Here is a 9,986-nt window from a genome sequence, read left to right on the forward strand (position 1 = left end):
ATAATTGGATATGAATGGTTTGTGTGATAAATCCCTCCTCTTGTTTCCGTGCACGTTCTCGAATCAGCCTGAATGAAGTTCATGGGAATACTAAATAAAAAGTAAAAAACTTTGCCATTTAGATCACCACTTTATATCACATCAAAATCAAACTTGAAATGGCCCTTTTGGGGTTTTTTTGTGAGCAATCAGTTTGGTGAAATTAAAGGTACATCTTCATGTATATATATATATATATATATATATATATATATATATATATATATATATATATATATATATATGTATATGTGAAGACTTCAGATGCAAAAGCCTCTAAGTGCCATCTGAAATTCTCTTCTAAAATGAGTATTTTTATCAAGCTCGTATATTTAATTTCAGTAATTTCACTTTAATGACAATTAATAGGTAATTTTCATTGCCATTAAAGTGAAATAAGTGAACATAAACGTACAAGCTTGACAAAAATGATCATTCTAGAAGGAAATTTCAGATGGCACTTAGAGGCTTTTGCATCTGAAGTCTTCATATATATATACAGTATATATATATTCACTTCATTATACGTATATATTAGCATCTTGTCATTGGCTCACTTACAGATTGACTCTTCAGATTCTCATCTTTACAATATAAAAGAAAAGACTTGGGACCCCCAAGAGCTCTCTGACGCAATTCAAGCTCCGTTTATCATCACAGCAGATTCAACACAGCAGGAGAGCTTTTAGCATGAGGAGATCAGAAAAAAGCCCTCCTGTCTATGAAGGTAATGTGAGCATGCTGTGCTGATGCAGAAGACCGGAAACAGCTCTCAGGAGACCCTGAGTCAGATGACAGTGAGGACACTACTAGACAATAGCTAGACACAATTATTCCCTGACTCATATACTAATAAAAAGAAGGGAGGAGGAGATTACGGTAACCCTTCTATTAAAGGTCTTGTTAACCTAGGGCAGTATGGTAATTTATTGCCTGACTGTAAAGTGTCTGAGTGCTGTTTGGTTGAGCAGACTGAGATATTGCATTTTTGCTTTGAGTGCAGGGGAGGGATGGTGAAGTGATGAGATGGGAGGATGAGACGGCTCTGTAACGTCTTTGATTTGGGGTTTGAAGGATAGTGGAATAGCTGAACAAGAGCTGAACAAGAGAAAGAATGTTCTGTATGTATAATGTATAAAATGTGCTGTCTTGCCTAATAATGTTTTCAGACCCTGCTCAAACAATCAGTAGAAGAATGACCAAAAAACACCTCTAGCCTGAGGTGGTGCCTATGGTTTTCTAGTTGGTGTAGATGATCATCTGGACCTGGGGCCAGACTCATGAAACATTCTTAAAAATATATATTTTTCTTTCTAAATTGCTATTTTCTTCTTATTTTATATCTTCTATCTTAAGAATAAAGTTATGAAGTCACAACGCATTTACTCTAGAGAAATGCAAAAATGAATGTCACGGACTGCTCAGGCCCTTGCAAAGAAAACCTTGTGCACACTTAATATTATTATGACGGTTACCTAGTTGATCAGCAGGTCTTTGCCAAGACCAACCATACATTCAGATGACACCAAAGCCTGGCATTTTCTACTTAAAGTCCCCCTATAGTCAATACTTGTATCCTTTAAAGGACAAGTTCGGTATTTTACACTTAAAGCCCTGTTCACAGATCGTTTCTGATGAAATAGAACGGTTAAGATTAAAATTTGGACACATGCTGCTGTCCCGAGAATTTTAGGTTTATTTCGCTTTCCCCCCCACCTACAGAATGGCAGACTATGTGCACTGGAACAATCCTTCATAAAACGCATTAAACTTTCGTTTACAAAGACGTGAAACTCACCGAGTGGTCAGGGGTGTTCACTGATATGCTCACAAAAAAATCGCTGCAAAAGATGCTTTCCAACAGGTGTTTTACCATTCGTTGTAAAACTGTGGATCTATTTTTCCAAACGTCTCACACCCGTAGATTCTTCCGTTGAGAGCTTGAATAATAGACACTCCAGCCCAGTTGGTGGCGATAATGCACCTTAGCCAATTGCAAGCAAACCACTGGCATTTAATTGAATACACAGAAGAAGCAGAAGAAGAAGCGGCGGAGTAATACCGTACCTCACACAGGTCACCCAATACAAGTCAATGGAGTTGGACAAAAACTACGATAAAACCTGTTGGAAAGCATCTTTTGCAGTGATTTTTGTGTGAGCATATCAGTGAACACCCCTGACCACTCGGTGAGTTTCACGTCTTTGTAATCGAAAGTTTAATGCGTTTTATGAAGGATTGTTCCAGTGCACATAGGCTGCCATTCTGTAGGTGGGGGGGAGAAGCGAAATAAACCTAAAATTCTCGGGACAGCAGCATCTGTCCAAATTTTAATCTTAACCGTTCTATTTCATCAGAAACTATCTGTAAACAGGGCTTTAAGTGTAAAATACCGAACTTGTCCTTTAAATCTCACATTTGATCACCAAAATGACATATTTTTAAAAAATTCCTTGAAAAAAAAAAATCTTGATGCCTTAAAATAGTAATCGACACCCTTGCCGCATTTAGTATACACGATTCTACGAATATGCAAATGAGCCCCGCCTCCACTCACTCACAGCGGCTCAGATATCCACTCGTTGACGATCACACGTTGACCTGATTGGTTACAAGGTAGTTTGTGACGTCAGAAACACCAGCGATTTCAAACCACGTTTTTGAGACTGTCTTTGGTTCACTGCAGTTTTAAGCAGAAAATACTCAGCAATGGTGTCGACTTATGAATTTACACATGGTTTGTCTTAAAGCATATTAAAAACACCACATAGACATATAAACAACATTAAAAGCTTGATTTCCACCACAAGGGGACTTTAAGAAAACAGTCGGGAACTTCTAAGATTTTTGTGTAACACTTTATTTTGATGGTCTCTTTTGAACATTCTGTTGACTATAAATAACGTTGCAACTACATGTCAACTAACTCTCATTAGAGTATCAGTAGACTGTTAATATCTGCTAACTCTTTATCGTGATGCTCCCCAACAGAAATTCTACTGACTATAAGTAAATTTGCAACTACGTCAACTTATTCTAACCCTAAAATCTAAACCCTAACCCTATAGTCTACTAATACTTCTTACACTCTAATGAGAGTTAGTTAACATGTAGGTGCAACGTTACATATAGTCAACAGAATGTTCAAAAGGGACCATCAAAATAAAGTGAAACTGATTTTTGTCTTAAGGACTTTCGTAACTTATTTTAAAAGATTTCATTCAGTGCAGTCTCTGGTTTCAACATCTTGGTTAATCTTGGTCAAGTTGGCTAGGGCTGGAAGACAAACGCAACCAGCTACATGTTCTTCATCACCTGGTATGACCGAATCTTCCCACACAGGAAACACATATCCTCTAACCTCGACACTCATGACTGCAGATACGGTTTCAACACTTACTGTCAGGATGTAAGGGCAGAGAATGGGGGAAAACCCAGTGGAGGTTAGGTCATCAGTGGAGCCTTGTGGTTAGATCGTGGGTGGAGGCAAGTGGGCACTGAGAGATGATGTCACTGACCACATGGCACACATGGATGTTTTGGCAATATTTAGGTTAATTGTGCCAAACGACCTGACCTCAGAGCGAAGGCGACGTCGTAAATTGTGTCACTATGGTGCAGCATCACAGAGACCCTTATAAAACTGAAACATGCTGATGGTACATTGACAGAGAATGCTGTACCCTAATATGGAGTCAGTTCTTATTAAGAGGATAAAGGACATTGGGCTTACGTCAGGATTGCTACATTTAAATGCAACATAAATAGTCTGGTTCATTAATGTTGTTCAGAGTTCCTCGGCAACCCTCCACCTCCCCCAGCTCCACCTGCCTACATCTGCTAAGGGATTTAAACAGCAGCAAATCTGAGAGCACCGATGGTGAGAGGACCCTATTGTTTCTGCTCCGTTTCTTCTTCTTCTTCTTCTTCTTCTTCTTCTTCTTCTTCTCCAAAGTGAATCGCTTTTTTGAGGGCCTAAACATGCTCGAAAACTCATGAAATTTTGCACACGCTTCAGAAGTGGTGAAAATTTACGTGTGATAAGGGTTTCAGAATTGGGTGGGGCAAAATGGCTCAATTGCCCCCCCCCTACCTTATTGCCCTGGCTCTACATTTCACGTATAGGTATGAAATTCGGTACATACATGTAATGACCCAATACCTACAAAAAAGTCTCTTGGAGCATAGCCCTAAACACAACAGGAAGTCAGCTATTTTGAGCTTCCTCTCAGATATTGTGCAGTTTTTGCCATTTCCAGATGTTGTACTTTAACGAACTCCTCCTACAGTTTTGATCTGATCCTCTTCAAATTTGGTGGGGTATAATCTTAATGCCTTTGAGACGTTAAATTGCGAAGATCTTGAGTTTTCGTCGAATGGCGTGTCCCAGGCGGCCTGACAAATGTAGATGTGCACACCCAATTTCAGCCTTTGGGTGATATATGCATCATCAGATAAGTTCTATATTAAAGTTGCTTGCAGTTCCGATGTTGCCAGGCAACCACAAACAGCCTGCAGTAACTCAGGCATACAATGTCCAATCTGCCCCAAACTTCACATGTTTGATAAGAGTCCTGTCCTGAACACATGACCATCCTCATATTCGGTTATAGTAATAGCACCACCTGCTGGTAGCAGGAAGTGTGGTAAATACAAATTACTTTAACATAGTCCTCCTACATACTGCCCACTGTGCTCTGTTTTCCTAAAGGCGTCGGGTGGCAGTGGCACGGGTGTGAGGGTTAATATGGAGTTAGTTCTTATCAAGAGGATTAAGGAGGTGAGCTGACGTCAGGATTGCTATTGTGATTGGTTGAGGATACTAATTCGATACTTATTTATTTATTTATTGCCATAACAAGCAGGTTGTCTGGAATTTTTCTTGGTGAGCTCATCCACAACTATAACACTGAGACAAAAAATAACAAAACATACATACATAGATACATACTGTATATATCCCAAGCGTTACAAGGAATGAAATACTGATGCATAAATACCAAGAACATGAACCATCCTACAATAAGTGCTGTTCAAGAAACGTGTAGACTTAGTTTTAACAGATTTTAACAAGTCGTCTGCCTGAAGGTAGAGGAGTTAAGAAATGTCTAGCCGGGGGTGTGTGGGATCTCTAAGAATTGATAGACCTTTTCTCTGCAAACATGAGATAAAAATGGTAGAAAGATCACAACCTATGATCTTTGAAGCAGACCGCACTATAATCTGACTTTTCTGCTTGACTGTGGAGCTGCCAAACCACACTATTAATGAGAAAGTCAGGACGATCTATAAAACCATACCAACTTTAGATACTACAAACTTTTTCAGCTAACTTAAAAAATACAGTCCGATGGGATTTCTTGATAATGCCTCTTAAGTTATCATGCCACTTCAACGATGCAGAAATTGTTGTTTCAAGAAACTTAAAACTATCTACATTTTCAATGACCTGATCATTAATGATTAATGGCCAAACAGCATTTTTTCTCTGCCGAAAATCAAACACCATTTTCTTTGTTTTTTTGAACATTCAATTTCAAATGAACTCCATTCAATCAATGTTGATAACTCATTTCTGTAGTCAGATTCATTACTGTCTGTTATCAAACCAATTATTGTAGTATCATCTGCAAACTTAAAAACTTGCTAATTCCCTTCCCTTTTTACTCTCTCGTCTCACGTATTCGTACACAAAGAAAACTGGGCAGATCTGAAGTTGAACTTTTTCATTTAGGATGCAGCATTATCATAATCATAGGTCAGAATACCACCTTACTGATCTAGATCTCAACCAGTAACACAATGGAACTCTTGATTGAATGATCTAGAATACTGTTTATAAGCAGCAACTCCACTTGCAACACAAGCACTGATTTCAATAAAGTTTGCCATTAACATGTTGGGTAACACTTTACTTGAAGGGGTGTGCATAAGACTGACATGACACCAAGGTTTTATGCATGTTTATGATAACTGTCATTAAGTGTCAATCGCTCAATTATGACATTTGTTTATGCAAATATGACATTGTTTGAGATGTCTTTGTTATGACAACTTGACATAAACCAATACATCATAACCTGTCATAAATGTGTCATCAACATGACATAGCAGATTAATTATCAAACTTAAGAAAGTACTTAGCTTTATGGGCTAACATTACATTAAACTGTCATGTGGTTGGTTTTGACATTGGCCATTTGTCATGAGGTCATTATAACTGTGTCATGAATATATTTCTGACCATTTTTTTTTCCAGTATTCCAGTATTAGTTATAAAATAATTTGACAGTATTAACACTTAATGACATTTAATGACAAATTAAATTTGTATCACTGTAGTTGAGGTCAAGAAAAATATTCATGACATTGTTATAAAATTATTTGACAGAGTATTAACACTTAATGACATTTTAATGACAAATTCAATTTGTACCACTGGAAAAAAGTGGTCAGTGATATAATGTAATCTTAACCCATAAAGCTGAGTAGTTTCTTAAGTTTGATGATTCATCTGCCATGTCATGTTTATGACATATTTATGACAGGTTATGTTGTCTTGGTAATGTCAAGTTGTCATGACAAAGACATCTCAAACAATGTCATCTTTGCATTAAAAATTAGTTTTATTGAGCGAATTACACTTAATGACAGTTGTCATTAACATGCATAAAACCTCCTTCATATTCATGACATGTGTCATTTCATGATTATGAAGGTGTCATGTCAGTCTTATGCACACCCCTTCAAGTAAAGTGTTACCACATGTTGTTAAAGTCGGCATGAAACAGAAGTTGTGCTAGTCTTTACATTTCTATTGTGATGTATATCTGAGTGAAATTGCTTTACGAACAAGAGCAAATGTAGGGCAGGACTTGATTTTGTCCATTGATTGGATGGTTGGATGATTGTGGTTTGCTATTGGTGGATCTCCTGTGAGTGACAGGTTATAGCCCCGCCCTCATCATCAGAGAAGAGAAGAGATGCTGCAAGAGGAGGGGAAGTTATTTTGATTCAAGATTATGAGGGAACATGAATTAAAAAAAAGATGTGCAAGGATAAATCATTTATAAGAAATACAGCAGTATAAAAAAAACAAGAGTTGACTAAGTTAACGGAGCAATATACTAAAGGCCCTGATACTGCAAATAAAATAAACATTTATTGAAATATGAATGCTAACACACACTAAAAAAATATTTGTGACTTTAAAAAAGTCAATTCCGAAAGAAGTAAGGCAAGTAAGACCACATAGGTGTTTCATCTGGCAATAAATCTGCATTCTTGTTTGGAGAGGTCTATATGTGCAACATTCCTCGCCCGTCCCTCGATCAGTCCAACATCCTCGCTGTGGGCTGTGCTTCCTGCAATTATACTCATCAACATCAGAAAACTCCTTAGAGACAATACACAAAACCTCTCGTATTGAACTCGCATCCCCCCAGACAGCCATGTCAAATACCAACATTCGAAAAGAGAAATGACTGTGTAGGCGCTCTAAACGTTTCTTTGATTGCAATGCAAACAAATGTATGATTCTGTGGTCACGTCTTTAGTCCTATACACATGAGCTCTGAGAGATGAGAGTCCTGTATCCGCTCTGAGAGATTTCGGCGGATAAGGCTGGTCTGCAGAATGCCAGCTTGGAGGTTCATCGAGGGGTCAGCAGGTCCCAGGAGTTCAGTTCAGATAGATGGTCTGAATGTGTTTACTTGTTTTCCTGGGTTGAAAAGAAGATGGACTGATGGACAGAGTTAAGTTGGAGTGGGAGAACCCTCTATCTATCTATCTATCTATCTATCTATCTATCTATCTATCTATCTATCTATCTATCTATCTATCTATCTATCTATCTATCTATCTATCTATCTATTATGTATATTTTGACAGTTTAAAGTTAAAACATATATTTAATTAAGCTGCTATTTTTGCAACATATATTTTACATATATTTATTTTATTTTATTATTATTTAAAAAAAAAACTGCTACTGTATATCAGTGGTTATCAGAAACAGTGTTAAGTTTGCATTAATTTTGTCATATATAGATAGCTGTCTGCAGAGAGAGCTAGAACGCAAAACACGGATTGGAAAACACAGTGAGAATCTTTTTTCCTTTCTTTTTTTTACCCATATAGGTGCCGGAACGCCCTGGCTGTCTCCAGGGAACTGTAATGAAGTATTAAAACTAAAGTTACACTATTGACCCTGTCACTGTTTTGTGACCTCATGTTTCACATCAGAGCAGTTTTCCCCTGCTGGCCAGTCAGACTCAGCTTGACACTCACACACACACACTGAGGACATTTTCAGACTTTGATTAGATTTCCATGCTACAGTGACACCAGATGGAGTTAGTTTTACAGTGACAGAGTGTTTTCCAGGCAAGTTTACAATGAAATCAAAAGACCAGCTCGTTCTGTCAGCGGCTCTGTAAATGCTGGCAGTTACGCTGACCACCCTGTCTGCTTTTTGGCTATATGTAATATGGGTTGTTCCAAACCTGTACGACTATATTTCTTCTGTGGAACACAAACGCAGATATTTTAAAAAGTATAAGTGTTGAACTAAAGGGTATTTCTGGTAACTTTCTGGTGTCTCGTCCAGTGTTTGACCTGTGTGGCATGCATCTAATGCGTGCATGTATGTAGGACTGAACAGTATGTAGGAGTTCCAGATAGAAGAACAGGAAAATGAATGGACTTCATTACAGACTGAGTGTCAGCTGGCTGTGGGGGTCACTAGCACAGACTACAAAAGCCCCTCTTGTCTTTCTGACAAAACTCAAATGGTGAGGAAAGCAGGATCGACGGAAGGGAACATAAAGCAGAGAACAGTCTTATATACAGCTGGTGACAGATGAATATGCGCTAAGACTACTGCAGACATGGAGAGAGTTGTATTTCTTCCATAGTCATCTGATGTAGTCACATGTCATCCAACCTTTCATCCCCATAATTCGTTTGCCCCCCTATGATAAAGGACTCAAGAACACACAAATGACTGTGTACTGTCACTTTAAATGGACAATGGGCATTAAAATGCACAATTGTGCACCGACACTTTATTGGCTTCTGCTCTGGTTACATTGCACTATTCACTGGCTATTGCACTTTTTTTGGCACTATTTTACTGTTTACTGTGTATTGTTTACTGTTGCTATGTATTGTATTGTGCGTATCATGTGAATGGTTGAGGGCTGTGTTGCACTGTCTATTGTTGGATGTTGTGATCTGTTGTTGTTTATTCTTGTATTGGTTATGCACCTCGGTCTGTACAAAACGAAATTTTGTTCAGCTGTATACATGTATACGGAAGAATGACAATAAAGCTTGACTTGACTTGACTGTGTTTCTTGAGATATGGTTATCATGGTGGTTTGGCATCCCTACGCAGTTTTAATTTATTCATATACATTCATCATTCATTTATACTCTTTGTGAACACATTTTCACTAAAATGACTTACAATATGTGACCCTGGACCACAAAACCAGTAACAAGGGTAAAAAAAATTAAATTGAGATGTATACATCATCTGAAAGCTGAATAAATAAGCTTTCCATTGATGTATGGTTTGTCAGGATAGGACAATATTTGGTTGAGATACAACTATGTGAAAATCTGGAATCTGAGGGTGCAAAAAAATCGAAACATTGGGAAAATCTCCTTTAAAGTTGTGCATTTATGTTGGTGATTGTCCTGCATTCACTCACAAAAATAACTGTTTTTATATATATACGGTAGGAAATGTACCAAAATATCTTCATGGAACATGATTTTTACTTAATATCCTAATGATTTTTGGTATTTAAAAAAAAAAAAAGATAATTTTGACCCATACAATGTATTGTTGGCTATTGCCACAAATATACCCGTGCGACTTGTGACTGGTTTTGTGGTCCAGAGTCACATATAGTGCTCAATCATGTTCCAGGAAAATACAA

The sequence above is a fragment of the Abramis brama genome (assembly GCF_963993115.1).
Source record: "Abramis brama genome assembly, chromosome: 3".
In the NCBI taxonomy this organism is placed as follows: domain Eukaryota; kingdom Metazoa; phylum Chordata; class Actinopteri; order Cypriniformes; family Leuciscidae; genus Abramis; species Abramis brama.